The 14,736-nt window shown below is 39.2% G+C and overlaps 1 protein-coding gene and 1 long non-coding RNA gene across 6 annotated transcripts in view; one reads left to right on the forward strand and one right to left on the reverse strand.

Moving 5' to 3' along the window:
• Window positions 1-12,028, reverse strand: part of SPON1 (spondin 1) — a 398,866-nt gene extending 386,838 nt beyond the window's left edge. For 3 of the 5 annotated variants that reach the window (XM_084521957.1, XM_084521961.1, XM_084521956.1), the window contains exons 1-2: window positions 11,895-12,028; window positions 7,207-7,371 (exon numbers count right to left, since the gene is read on the reverse strand). The gene's annotated coding sequence lies outside the window, so the exon portion shown is untranslated. Of the gene's footprint in view, window positions 1-374; window positions 504-7,206; window positions 7,372-11,894 lie in introns of all 5 variants that reach the window. The other 2 variants (XM_084521959.1, XM_084521958.1) reach the window with 1 other exon arrangement.
• A 126-nt stretch (window positions 12,029-12,154) lies between these two features.
• LOC311438167 lies at window positions 12,155-13,825 on the forward strand. The gene is made up of 3 exons (XR_014693957.1): window positions 12,155-12,277; window positions 13,277-13,364; window positions 13,683-13,825. It is a non-coding gene; the product is annotated as an uncharacterized lncRNA (long non-coding RNA).
• Window positions 13,826-14,736: the final 911 nt, after the last annotated feature.

Below are 14,736 nucleotides of genomic sequence, written 5' to 3' on the forward strand. Positions count from 1 at the left end.
TTATTGAGTAATTTGTCTGTGCATTCAAAGGTAGCAGTTTTGGCAGGCATGAACTTGTCTTGGACATCTCTTGTCATGATGTAATCTTCAAAGGAGGTATTGTGGGTTTGGGACAGGGCACAACAGGGCTCCAGCTCCTCAGTGGATTTTCTTAGTCACACTACCTAAATAGTCAACTTGTGGCTAACTTTGAGGGAGGAACAGAAAAACAAAACAATTTTCTGCAAACATCCCCCTGGAAAAGTAGAGATGGCTGAAAAAGTCTTCAAAATTAATATAAGTAAGATATTACTTTTATGTCGTTTACTCATGTCAACAGAATAAGGTAAGAGTGTATATTAATGTACACATGCACAAATAACAAATACTCTTACATTTGTTATTAGTATACATGTATCCAGGTGAGGTATTCCTTAAAGTTCTTTGCCAGTCGGTAGCTGTCCCAGACAACGACTCTCCTGGAGCTTTTTTTCTGTCTTTGTCTGTCAAGTCTTTGTCTCATTCTGGCAAAAAATGGAAATTGGAAATTTTTCCCAGCTAATAAAGAAACAAACAGAAATTGAAATAATTCCCGTAACAAGCCAAACAAAAGAATTTTGTCTTTGTTTCATGTTTCGCTAAAATAGATTGCTTTCATTGTTTTCATGGTAAGTCCACCTATACCATCTTAAACAGAGAATACATTTTAGTGTATAGTTTATTGTGATCTACCTGAAAGAAAGATTTGAGTACAAAGCAGAAATCTGCAAGACACTAGCAGCTGCTCACTCTAAGTTTCCAACAGTTGTTTTACTTATGGGTACAGCTCCTTAGAAAGTTATTAAATTAATGTAATTACCTAATTTTCCTGGGTCTCAAGTCTTCAGCATCTACCATACTAGCGTTGCCGTATTTTGGGATAACACACACCAGATGAACGAAGACTCAGATCACTTCCCAAGGAGGACTTGTGAGTGCTATGCAGTGCATGCTAAAGGTATTAGCCTAAATATTAGACTCTGGTAATGCAGCTAATTATCATCTGCACCTATTTTAATCATGAGTGCTGTGGACTGCATCAAACACAAAGACCTTCACAGCACCCATTACAAGTAATGGTGTAGGATAAATATGAAAGAACATAGTCTCACCGCTACTAGGACAGATGTCAGACACATTGCAAGTACCTCAAGGTAACATAAAAGTGGCTATTAGTTGTTATCTTAATAGTAAGACTGTTTTCTTGGCTGTGAAAAGCATGAGTTCGCACAGAGTGTAACAATCTTCTATTCTAAACCTGATTAAAAAAGTACTTTACACCTCCTGCAGAGAGAGATCCTTGAGCTGCAATGCCTTTACCAGATTGTGTAATGATTAAAGCTTTAAAAAACTGCTTTGCCCTACCAAGAAACTTCTTGAAATTTCAGAAACTTTTCTGTCATCACTCAAATGAAACAGAAACCTAAAATATTCATGCACACAAAAAAAAAAAAAAAAAAAAAAAAAAGAAAAAGGGAGAAGAGAAGAGAGGGGAGGGGAGACCAAAAGAGAAAAGGGAAAAGATCTACTATTCCTTTACAAGCAAAAGGACATTTTGTATGTGGCTGTGGGTGACCTGATTCAAGTCTTCACTGTGCCGTTTTCCGACATCACAAGTAAAATGTTTTAGGTGTCAGACTACACTTTTTTCAAGGAGGGCCTTCTACTTCTCTTCTGTTTTTGTTTTTTTTGACCTCAAAATCTGATCCGAGATATCTTTTTTTTTCCTATAACAGGAGCATTCCCAAGAAAAGGTCTGTTTTCAATAATTCCGATTTCTGATGAAATAAGCTTCATATAAAATAATTCCTCAGCAGTTCTAGTAATGTGTGATGCAAAAAGAAATACATACACAGACTGAAAACTTAATTACAGAATCTCCCAGGAAAAATGGTTTCCTTCTTACAACGGGCAGGGGCCATGACCAGAACACACATGGGACTGCATAGAACTTCTGCCATAACAGATGGGGGGTTACAGGCACACAGAACAGCTATGAGGATTTCTTCAAAACAGAACAAAAACATGTGGAGAAACAAGAAATGGACAAAGCCATGCAAAACTGTGAAGTTTTCTTAGATCACTTTCTCTGTCAAGAACTTGATTCAGATTTGCCCATGATGCATCAAGAGTGCATCAACTTGGGTTATAATTTGAACGTCAGTAAAAGTAATCATTAAAGTACGTAAAACCATATCTTTCATCAATTCATTTTTAAATTGTCCCTCAGGACCTTGTTGTACTCTGGTGTTTCCTCCAGGACTTTGTTATGTGTGAGAGTTACCTGACAAACACTAGTCACAGGAAGATGCTTCTTCCAGAAAAAGCACCTGGTAACATATAGTCCCCAAAACAGCCCCAGTTGCTCTTTAGATATATCTGTACTAATTAATAAAGAACACTCTGAGCGGTTCTCTAGCACTGGGGCCAACTCCCATGGAATAGTCCAACCAGAAATTAGTAAGTCTCCAGCACTGAGTTGGCCACATCTGATGTGCCTGTTGGGGACACTCATGGTAACTCTCAAAATACACCCAGGAGTTGTCTGGGAGGATGAAGCCAAAGCTGTGTCAGAGATCAACAGCGCTGTTTAACAGCGCTGGAAGTCTTTAAAAGACGTTTAGACGTAGAGCTTAGGGATATGGTTTAGTGGGGACTGTTAGCGTTAGGTAGAGGTTGGACTCGATGATCTTGAGGTCTCTTCCAACCTAGAAATTCTGTGATTCCGTGATTAACAGTACATTTAACAGCTACATTCACATACATGTGTCTGCACGCTGCCACTGTTTCATAGATTTTATACGATAGAAATGGCTTCTGCATATTCTTACATTATTTGCAGTGTTGCATGAATGATTCAGTGCCCACATAATGGGCCACACACATAGGAATGGAGATTGACAGATTTCGATGGTTCAGCCTTAGTGCTAGATAAAAGTTAAAGACAGATTAATCCCAAAGACAGATTTACAAAAAATAAGACAAAACTGCAATAAAACCAATATTACTTTTTACATCACAGATTTATGCAGCTTTTCAAATGGCTCCTAGGGTACGGTAAATCATTTCTATAACGTACCCTTGAGTATTCTGTGAGTCAAAAACCCTTTGGTCCTGTTGTCAGGACCAAATGGAATGACCTTCAGCATCCTTACCCAATGATCTGTCAGGGTCAGTTTAGGTTACTAAGTTTCCTCCGGGTTCCCTACAAACAAGGCTTGCTTTCCCCTAAAGGCAACAAAACCAGGAGAGATAACAGGAAGAAACTGTATTCTTTCTTTTATCCTTGATGTACCTAACCACGCTAGCAATGCAGAGATAGGAAACTTCTACCTGCTGCTATTGCTGAGATACCCGTTACACTAGGGAGCCTGGAGATGCTCAGATATAACTTGTCTTGAAACTTCTGCCCATACCTTCTCATTTATTGCCTTGAATTGTTTTTATGTGTGCTCTGAGCTCCAGGAAACCTAAATTCCTTTTCCCATGAGCATCATGAGAGCTTGCAGAGCTGTCATTTATTTCACAGACTTTATTAATTGTTTTAGTTTAGGGGGAAGATTTTTGGTTTAAAGTAGGGTTTCAGGAACATGGTTTCTTATTATGATAGTGGCTCTATCACAGCTTATTGTATTTCTTATCACCTCCTTTGATAAAAGAAAATAGCTGATTTTAGAATAACTTTCTGTGGCACTGAATAGAATGCATAATCCCTGCTTCAGGGCTTGCAGAGGGTCTGGAGATCAGTAGAAATATTATTCATTGTCATCAATTGATAATAATGCAGAATTTTAGTTGAGGATTTCAGTGCCCAAAAGACAAAAGTTCCCTGGGGAAGGGAAGGTTATACACTGGTGTCTGTTCTACTTTTAGCATTTCACAGTTAACATGGTTCTGTCAGCCTTGTTCAGAATGGGAGCAGTCAAAATGAGCGTATCAGAGGAACGATCTTTACTGCAACGTTAGATTTGTATCAGTTTAGAGCATTGGCTCACATTTTGCCCTGCCTCCATGTCCCTGGCCCCGGATGGATTGGGAGACCCGAACGGGCATCTTCCACTTAGCTCAAGGTTTACTGAGCCCATACAAAACTCCAGTGAAAGGAAAAAAAAAAAAAAGGAATAAAAAGTCCTCTGCAGGGGAGAAATTCAGCATCTGTAAGAGCTGCTGCACTCCTGCTGGTTTAGTAGCAGTCAGAGCTGACTTCACTATTCTGCCCAGCCTATAAAAGGAAAAATCTCAATTACCTGTGTTAAAGAGTCATTCTCTTACGTAAACTGATTACTCAGGATGTATTCTGATAGCTGCGTTTGTCCCTAGTGGAGCAGACAGTATGCTTAACTGTCCAGAAAATATATTCTGCCCACCTGCATCTTAGTAATTGCTAACAAAATAGAAATCAAAATAATTACCGGTGCAAGCATCTCCAAAGCCTACCAATAGGCATTTCAGACCTGGGGAAAGGTTTTGTAATCTGAAAGGCAGAGGATGGCTAAATTCCACTAGGGGCTGAATTTAAAAATGATCACTTGCAAAGTCCTCATAGTCAAAAATCTAATTTATGTGTTATTTTCAAGAAACTTGAAATACATTTGTTAATTTACTGTATCGGAAGTAAGCACCCAGTTTCATTGCCTGAACACTGGAATGCAAACGAAGCAGCAGTGCTTCCAAACCACTTCAAGCAAAAGCAACACTATTCTATAAGAACGTGGGTTTTGATGCTTATTGAATCCTAAAATCACTTATATTTGTTTTTATTTTGAAATCATACCAGAAACACATTAAGCTTACTTTGGAAACCAGTAGACTTTGCTTGCATGAGGGAAAAATCTGCTTAAGGGTTTTATTTTTCTCCAGAAGAAAATGGAAACAAATAATATTGTTTCAAAGCAATTTAGGGCTGATGGAAATATTGGAATTCCTTGTATCACCTCCCATGAGTTACATGGACTTATAGTAAATTACATCTTGTTCAGCAGAGCCTCAGATTGGAAATTACAAACAATATACCAAAAGCCTCCAGCTATGAAGCTTATAGTAGTAAATATAATTTGGTGTAGCTCACATTTTTCTAAAATTGTATTCATTTTAGAAAAAGAGTGATGTTTGTAAAATCTGTTTTCATTTTCCTTACTTTATAAAGTATAACAAAAAGTCAAATAAATGCTTCACTGAGCAATTTCGTATATATAAAATGGCTTCAAGTAATTATCTGCAACAGTGTCTTGGAAAAATAACACATTTGTTATTTTTGGCATTTCCTGGTTGGTGTATGCAAAATGTCTCAATATTTAACTGAGATATGTCAGCCACATTCACTGACCCGCTATTTGCTAGACAGCTCCCTGAAAGGATAATTGTTCGTTTTCTTTTCTATGGACTTTTAGACTGGAATAATGTTTACAGAATTTGACAGACACCTTACAAAATAAAATTAATCTCTACAGGAAAATAGATAGAGCAAAATTTTCTTGTTCCAGATCTGGTCTTCAAAATTAGGGCCCAGGCACCTAAGGAAAGTAACTCTTTTTTTTACATGACAGCTTCAGCACAAAAGACTGAAAAATTGCTGAACATATTTACTTCTGCGATTAGGAATAAATACAAAAAAAAAAAAAAAAAAGGAATTTTTTTGCTAGTGAAGAGAGTAACAGCAGTATCATTTTTAATACCCAGAAGAAGGTATTATTTCCAGTCACCAAACATTTCTCACCAGGCTCAGTTCATCTGCTCTAAGTAATGAGGACCAAGAAATGAGAGCAGGGATTAGTTTAGAACTGCTGCTTTGGCTGCATTTGCCGTGATATCGCAAATGGACATAGAACATCTTCAATATCTTTTTTTAGGTGTGATTGACAAGTTTAATTTATTTGATGTGCTTAGTTATAGGAATAGCAATAAAGCAATGGAAGGAAGCGGGACTGACGCTGCATGGCAGAGTTGCCTTGGCAACAGAGCAGTCAAAGGTAAGGCAGGAGATGTTAAGGGACTGGATGCAGAGGCAAAATCCTCCCTTGGTATAGGAGGATGAGAAGTTTCACAACAAAAGGCAAATTGTAGCAATATAACACAGCTCTTGCCTGCGACAATGGTAATATTCAGAATATGTGACTTTAAACATCCAGCCTTACCGTTCTGAATTTGTCAACACTGATAGGCAGTCTGAAAATCTTTTAGGAAAACACGGAAGTTAACAACCTAAATGAATAGGATAAATAAGGACGCTGGCACCTACTTTTGGGTCTTTGTACAGCTGCAAAAATGAAACCTAGATGAAAACCAATTTTACATTTTCCAGTTATAGCTCTTGTTCCAGACTCGGTCCCTAACAAAGGCGAGGGTATCAAGCCGCCTGCTTGCTGCCAGACAGCTGAATGTTTCTCCTAAGGTTATGACAGACGAGCACAATTCTCAATGCTGTCTTTCCAAAGAGAGTAATATTTTTGACAGATGGATGTAACAGCTTCCATTTTCATTAGCATCATAATCATAGGAAAGTGCTAGAAAAAAAATCCTGTGTCTGAGCAAGTAAAATTTCACGGTAATATTTCTAGGCCCCACTGAAAGAATTTTATTGCAGCAGGCACTTCCTTTGCTTCCATCATTAGAAATCAAATGTTACCCAAAAATGCTAAGGTTTGCATGCTAATGACTGAGAAATAATTGAAATGAAGTACAGTTACATGAGTAAAAACTCTGAGGACTCAGCCAGCCTTCTGGAAATCCTGAAATCCTCTCATCTTTCATTACAGAATCACAGAATTTTCTAGGTTGGAAGAGACCTCAAGGTCATCGAGTCCAACCTCCAACCTAACGCTAACAGCCCTCCACTAAACCATATCCCTAAGCTCTACATCTAAGCGTCTTTTGAAGACTTCCAGGGATGGTGACTCCACCACTTCCCTGGGCAGCCTGTTCCAGTGCCTCACAACCCTTTCAGTGAAGAAGTTCTTCCTAACATCTAACCTAAAACTCCCCTGGCTCAACTTAAGCCCATTCCCCCTCGTCCTGTCACCAGGCACGTGGGAGAAAGTTTTCTGTGAAGTTGTGCACCTGCACAGCAGAGAGTCACACTGTGCAGGAGCGCACATCCTGGCTGGGCTTCCAGAGGCACAGTTGTGAGCCCAGACACAGTGACACCGAGCAAGGCAGAAATGACACAGCCTTGGAAAGGAAAGGACTGACCTTTTCTTGTCGACAATGCTGCTCCACGGTGAAGTTGGACATCAGCAGAGGACGAGAAGGAAGGTCACATCAGGTGGCAGCCAGCTGGTGTGGATAGGGAAAGGAAGGGCAAGGCAAGTTCGTAATTCAGTACTTCTTTTTGAGCTTCATTATTCCTCACTGCACCTGCAATTGGGAACAGAAGAACAGTTTGTTTTTACTGTTGACATCTTCTTAGGTTTGGAAACCATCACTTACACACAGAACAAAGGAAACAATCACAAATGTGACTTGTAATCATCTGTGCCATAGAATTTGTTTTCATTACAACACATCCGCTGTGTTTTAAAGCATAAATATAGTGAACTTTGTTTTTGAAGCAGTTTAGACTATATGGTTTATGTAATACTATAGCTAAGAGATCTTCTGTTTCCCTTGCACAGGGCTTTACAATAGCAATAATATCACAATTTATATTTCCCCATATGTCTTTTGCCAGGACTAAAACTTGACCAATACAGTGAACTTCAACCTGCCACATCTCACAAATTAAGGCATAGAACATGCTGCATTAATTGTTGCATAGTTAAATTGACAGCAATGGGCGTCCTTGATATGGCTCTTGTCCTTTAGCTACTACCACTTTGGAGGAGTATGGTGTTCGTTCTACAGCACACACGACAGAAGTGCCTCTCGTAGGACACCCCTGAGCACAAGGACTCACTAAAATCCACCAACACTGTGGGCTGGGCTCTATTAACATTTTCTACTTACAAAGCACTTCCCATTCACGGACTCTGTAGCAGCTTGACAATTTTAAGCCAAACAAAATTATTTGACATGAAGTCTGTATGCTTTTCTACATGCAAGTGGCTAGAGCAGAGCATGCAGAAATGTCTTTACCCCAAATCACTAAGTAATATACTAAAACTCTTAACTGATTTTATTTATTTATTTTCGAAGTTCCACATGTAAAATAAGTGGATTACATAGTCTACTTTTCACTAGCAGAATCAAGTCAGGAACCTCAGGACCAAGACTCCAAAAGTGCTACCACAAAGACTGAGCTACTTCATCCACTAGGTATTTCAGCAAAATGAAGTACCAAAGAGGCAAAAAAAATATATATATATATAGTGCTTTTAAAAACAAAACTATTCTTGGCCACGATCAGCAAATACAACAGTGAAATAGTACAGTTTCAGTTTGCAAGATTTATTTTTTACCCACATTTAGTATTAGTATGGTGAAAAAAAACAACACATGCTAACGATTTGGAGGAAATTCTACGGTTGGCCATGGGATCATCAAAATACATTTTACATTCTTGAAAATTAGTTTTCTTCACTAGAACTATACTTCTAGAATGTATCACCTATGTAAACAAATAACCTACATAAATAAAAAAGTTAAAATTTGTACTGTTAACTCTACTAATAACTGAGGAGATCTGTTTTGCACTGAATTGCAGATAGGGAACCCATACTGCACTATGTGCTGTAGCAAGGGGTTTGGTAAAATGACCTCACAAAACATAGCATAAGTCTCCAGCTGAAGAAATGTCTGCTTAGTCTGCCTTGTCATTTTCAATCTCAATCAGGTTGTAACGCCCTACATTTCTGTATCCATTTTATTATAGTGTTTCTTAATACAGTTCATTGGAAATTCAACTTAATTCTTTCTAAGTTTTAAATAAACTAAAAAGTAACATGGTACTGATTCATACAAAATCTTTCCTTGATTCTGTGTTCAATTGAGCCAGCAGGTGCTGGTATTCATTAAGAGTCAGAAATTCACTGGGAAGCAACAAATATGAATACAAAGCAAGGCATACACATTTTTGAAAACTTCTGGGTTTGGTTCAGATGTTAAGACAATTACACATCTAAAAATAAAATTTACTGTTAAAGCACCTTCGTCTTGCTTTTCCAAGCTTAAGTGGGAATTTGCCTGTTAAAGTAGTTTTCATCTTTAAATATTAAGCAGACAGTAACACTGATCATAAACATTTCATTCACTAGCTTTGGTTAATATACTTTGTTGACTAAATGTAGTTTAAATGAAAAATAAGGTTGTTTTTTTTTTGGTAACTATTTCTACTTTATTAAATCATTTTTATGATTAAAATGCATTTAAGTTCACATGCATATAGTTGGATGAATGCCAAGTAATTAAAATTATAGGGAAAAAACTTCCCAGCGTAATGAACAAATCAAATAAATACATCTGGATAAATACATCTAAAGCCATATAACTTGAGATTCTCTTAAAAAAAAAAAAAAAAAAGGAGAAAAAATCATAACTTTAAGTTGAGCACTTGGTTGCAAATCAGTTTTTAAAATTATATGCAAGCAGAAATAAATTCTACTTAGGGGAAAAAGTCTAACACATATAGCTTGAATTACATTTCCCAACAAACCTTTCAGGGGACTAACAAACATCTATTTTCTGTGCTCATGTCCAGCAGAGCTGAGCTCTGAAGCCTCCAGCCTTGACTGCCATGCAGCTATGCAAACACAAAGCAGAAAGCATCTTTTTCTTTTTTGCAGGGTAGACAGCATGGGAGGGTAATATTTTCTTCTCTTTCATTTGGTTCTGAGTGAAATGGTTTTAGGAACCCATTATAACCCTGGCTGTATTGCATTTTCTCATTATTACAATGCTTGGGCTGCAGACACATAGGCAGAAGGTTATGCCTTTGAAAACATCTGGGCTGTTCTTAAAAATAAAAAAATAAAAGGGGATGTGGGGAGAATGGGACACATCGTGTGAGACCTTGGAAAACCTTGTTTTATAGAAAGCTGAAATTACAGCCAAACTGGGACTGAAAACATCTCTTAACTATTCCCACTCTTGGGAAAGTATGCTAGCTCCCAGAAACAAGAGCTGAAACATAAAGATAAATGAACTCCATCCTGCCAAGAGAAACCTGCAGCATTGGGTCTCTGCCTGCTGGGGCCATCCCTGCCATTACAGCTCCTCCAGCTGCCAAAAAGAGAGATGAGCACACAAGCCCAGCTGCCGGAGAACGGAGGGACCCGGTTGCAATTCCCCTACCTCTGCTCCACGTCACCCAAGAGAGGCATAATTGGCACTTGAATTGAAGCATATGCAAGGTCCTTTTGTATCCGCCGCTTGCTTAGCTTGAAAATTAAAAGAAGCTATTGATAGCAATTTATATGCACCAGGATGGCTGAGAGGGGAGCTTGAGCATGCTAAATTGCAAGTAATCGGTCACTGCTCGGTGACAGCTTAACAGAACTTAATCGCAAAATTTAAAAAATAAGAGTGGGAAAGAGAATGAGAGGACATCAAGTCCTTCCCTCTGCTTTTCTCACAGAGTTTCTATTTATAATCTTTCCAATAATATCTCTGTTTGGGGATGGTATTTTAAAGGTGCCGAAGAGACTACGGTTAGCTGCAATTCCTGGGTGCATGCACACGCGTTAAAAGCAGATCTCTCTGCTAATGACAGCTTAATTCAAGATCTGTACATAAACCCAACGTCTGCCTTATTTCCATTCTAGAGGGAATGCCATTTTCATAGAAATTGCATGTACTCAGATGGATGAAAGACTAAATTTTGTAGACTGACTTCACTTTTCTTATCTTTACATTAAAAGAGTTCATGGTGCCAACAGAAAGCTTTACATGCATGTCCTTTCTGCAGAATATCCCTAGCAAGAGCTAAATACACATTGCAGTTTGCCAGCACTGCCAAAACCCCATTATCTTAGGAAGGGGGAGGTTCCTTTCTTATCTTCAATGTCATTTGAAAATATTTCTTGTCCATTTCTCTTATCTTTCCCATTATAAATCAATTTCAGCAGCTTGAGAGAAACCTGGATACTTGGTACAAAGATGAAGGGGATGGCAAAAGGCTGAAAAGTCATGCTGGAGGGCACCAAGGAGCTGAAGAGAAGGAGGGAAAGGAAGGAGCCCAAAAGGAGATAGGAATTGAGACAGACAGGCACATAACACACAGAGGTCATGTAAAGCTAAAAAAAAAAAAACATACCACATGCAATAAGTTCTACAGTATTTTGCACTAAATGGTAATATAACAAGATGAGTTCAATGGAATAATTTTTAAATCCCCTTTCCAGGAGTAATGCTAATTCCTAGAACCTCATACATCTGAGGGATTGTACACATTTCTGTTGAACTACAACAGCAGAACAGCCTTTTTAATTTTGTATGTCTCGCCTCGTGTGAATTAACTCATTTAAATTGCTGATTCTCTCCCTCACCATTGCACATTCACGTACATTATTTATTGTGTTCAAATGATATCATTCTTGGGTGGCAAATTGAGGTTGAAAAGACTTCTCACATCTGACTTCAATTCATCTCACCTTCCTGCTCCGTTCATAAAAGCAGGAGGGAAAGAGACATTTCACCCACCACCTCCTGCTTATTACTTTTAAAATGGCAAATGAAACAGGAAAAGCATATTCAGGATTACTGTGCAGCAGAGAATGCTTCTGCCATCAATGCCTAAACTGAGACAACAGAAAATACATTTTTATATGAGCTTTGGTATTACCCAGCTGGTGCCACTACTCAGTGATGAGCATTGGTGAAACAAACCATGTTTTCCACAATCTTGAAACATCAGAGGGTGAAATCCCAGCTATGTGGATTCTTTATACCCTTCCAGTGAACAGTCACTACGTACTTTATCTCACATGTGAAGAGAATTTACCCACCTTCCTCTGCCTTCCTCTCCAACTGTCCTCATACAGCTGCTCCCTTACCTACCGTGGTTGTGACTGGTACCACAAAGCTGTACACCGAGGAATTTATACAACGGAAATTTACTGCCAATGGCAGCAACAATAGGTACTTACCAATATCACAAGTGAAACTCATCACGTTAACCCTTATAATTATTACTGACACTGAGTACAGCTGTGAGCCAACTTGATCACCCAGGGGCACCTGCAGTGAGGTGAGGGGAGCAACCCAGTGGGAAGTCACTTTGCATCCAAGTTACCATGACCAGGATAAAATACTGTCCCGAGTGATGCTTGTATAAACTGAAGCAAAACAAGTCCTCAGCCAAAGTCCCAAGATCACTAGACACAGCGAGGTAAAGAGTCTGGCCAGCCTAGCTGCATAGGCTCAATGAACAGTTCCAGGTTCTTTTTCTATATCACTGGTAAGAATCTTATCCAGAAATGTCCCGGCTAACTCAGAAACCTTTGTTGCAACGCTTTCAACAGAAGTTGAAAAATATCCTTTCTGGAGATAAGGCTATCTTCAGCCTAGGCACAACTGAACAAAACACATTGCAGCAGCAGTTACTCTGTTCTGTAATCTGGATAACAATTAGTGAGATATCTTCACATCGTGCACTACTGATTTTCCACAAGCTACAGCTTCTCGGAAGGATTATCACAATACAAACAGGGATCAGATGGTGCACCTGCATTTTTAATTTGGATGAGGAGTGGATGCATGAAACACACCTCCTGACCAGCTCCTTAGTACAATCTCGTATCTGGGTCCACACAAGTGTTCACACTCAGACAGTCTTTAACTTGAAACAGGACCAGACCCTGTTTTGAGGCTGGTGATTTTGGCTTCCTCAGTAACTTAGCATCCGCAGGAACTTTTAAGCTGTTCACAGGTTAACAGCCTTAGTCTTCAACAGATTCCCAACAGGCACGGCCATCGACAAATAGTTCCTTGTTTTAGCAACAAGGATGACCCCTGAAGGTCAGAGCAAGAGCCCTGGGCTAAGCAGTACGGGAAGGGACGCCGTAGTGCAGCCTACGCTATGGTTACTCTGAGGCCATCACCAGTGCTGGCATGGCAAACTCCACTGGAACTGACGTCTGATGATTTTATTTATTTGTCTACTTCTGCTGCAGAGTCTAAGCTCACAGGACTGCAGAACTGGAATATTTTTAGTCTAGATTCTTCTAATGTATTTCTTTGCACTGCTAGTGATTAAAGATCAATCTACTCCCAAAAGCAGGAAATATTACTTGGGTATGCAGAAATGCAGAATCAGAGTAATAGCACAGGTCTCTAGCCTTCCACACTAAGAATTGTGGCATAAGTTTGTTGCTATTGCCTTTTGCAGGTTTTCATTTAAGTAAACTCAGAAACACTAAAAATCACCTGCGAAGAAACCACGCAACGTATCGACTTAGATGTAAGGTCCCCTGCAGGTCAGTATTCCAATGAATTTTATTTTATTTCCTTTTAGTAGTTCTTTGCCATGTTACTGAAAGTGCACGGGGGGCAGGAAAACAAACAATGAAGGATCGGATTCTGCAGAATTAATTATCATCCCCTTATAATTTTGGAAGCACGGGTAAAGAACAACCTAACCACATTAAACTGTGTATCCTTGTTTTATATTTGAAATGCTTGCCTATTGAGGCAAGAAATTTTTTCATCTGGAATTTTATAGGCATCTTACTTTTATCAATACATTGGTATAAAAAAGTTCCTACAAAAATCACTGCAAGGATGAAAATGTTTAGTCTTCAGATCATCCCCTGGAGAGATGACTGGGACTGGAAGACACGAGCTTTTTATCTTCTGGAAGAGGAGGCGGGTAGTAAGCAGAGAGACCAAGAAATGCAATCAGGGCAGAGGCAGATTATCAATAGCAAGCTACCGAGGCAGAGAGGACAACAGAAGAACTGACAGAGACAAGATAAAGCACTAGCTGTTTTGAACAGGGACGGAAGAATGTGAACATACTTTTGCAGGGCAGCGAAGGTCTATTTTCAGCCTGCTTTTGCCACGCTGGAAGTTTCCATGATGGAGAAGAAAATAGCACTGTAGCAGAAAATGATTGTGACCTGCTCAACGAACCTGACCTTAGCTACAGAATGTGCCAGCGTGATGAGGGAAATGAAGAATCTTAATGAGGCAAGAGGAAACCCGGTCATCCTAATGCAGTGGGCTCCTCCCAAGAGATCAGCTAGAGAGGAGCATTCATTGTGTTTTGCAACTTGATTTGAATTCATCCTGTCTTATCTTTTAAAGAAAGAGCAAGAGCGTCCATAAATTGACACAATCTGCTCGTAAATCTCTTTCTTTCTCGCATTTACCCTCTGAAGAATTAAACTGCAAGTCCTCTCAGCTGTCTTTTAGGTCTGGGGAAGCAGGGTCTGAGGAACCTGAGTGAAAGACTGGGGACGTGGCCACCAGTTGTGGTTCCCAGGAGGAGGACACATGAACGGATGGGTCAGTGCAGCACCCTGATTGTCCAAGACAGGATTACATCCCCCAATCTTCCTTTGTTCCCTGTCAACTGTCCTAACACAACCTGGTGATAAAAGACAGCTGAAGATGAAGGCTAAAGCTTCCTTTGCTGTTTTCTGTTTGCCTGCTTTCTTTTATTTTGAAAAACCATCTTCCATAGGAAAGCGACAAGGATTATTAGATTTCAGCTGAAAGCTGGAGATGGCTTTCCTGAATAATTGCAGCTTTTCAGGTTTTTAGGTTTCTGAACTTGTTGGGATTTTTGGTTTGGTAGGCTGGAAATTTTTGTGTAATTTCCAACTTGATGAGGAAAAAAAATACCAA

This window comes from Aythya ferina, assembly GCF_964211825.1.
Source record: "Aythya ferina genome assembly, chromosome: 5".
NCBI lineage: Eukaryota > Metazoa > Chordata > Aves > Anseriformes > Anatidae > Aythya > Aythya ferina.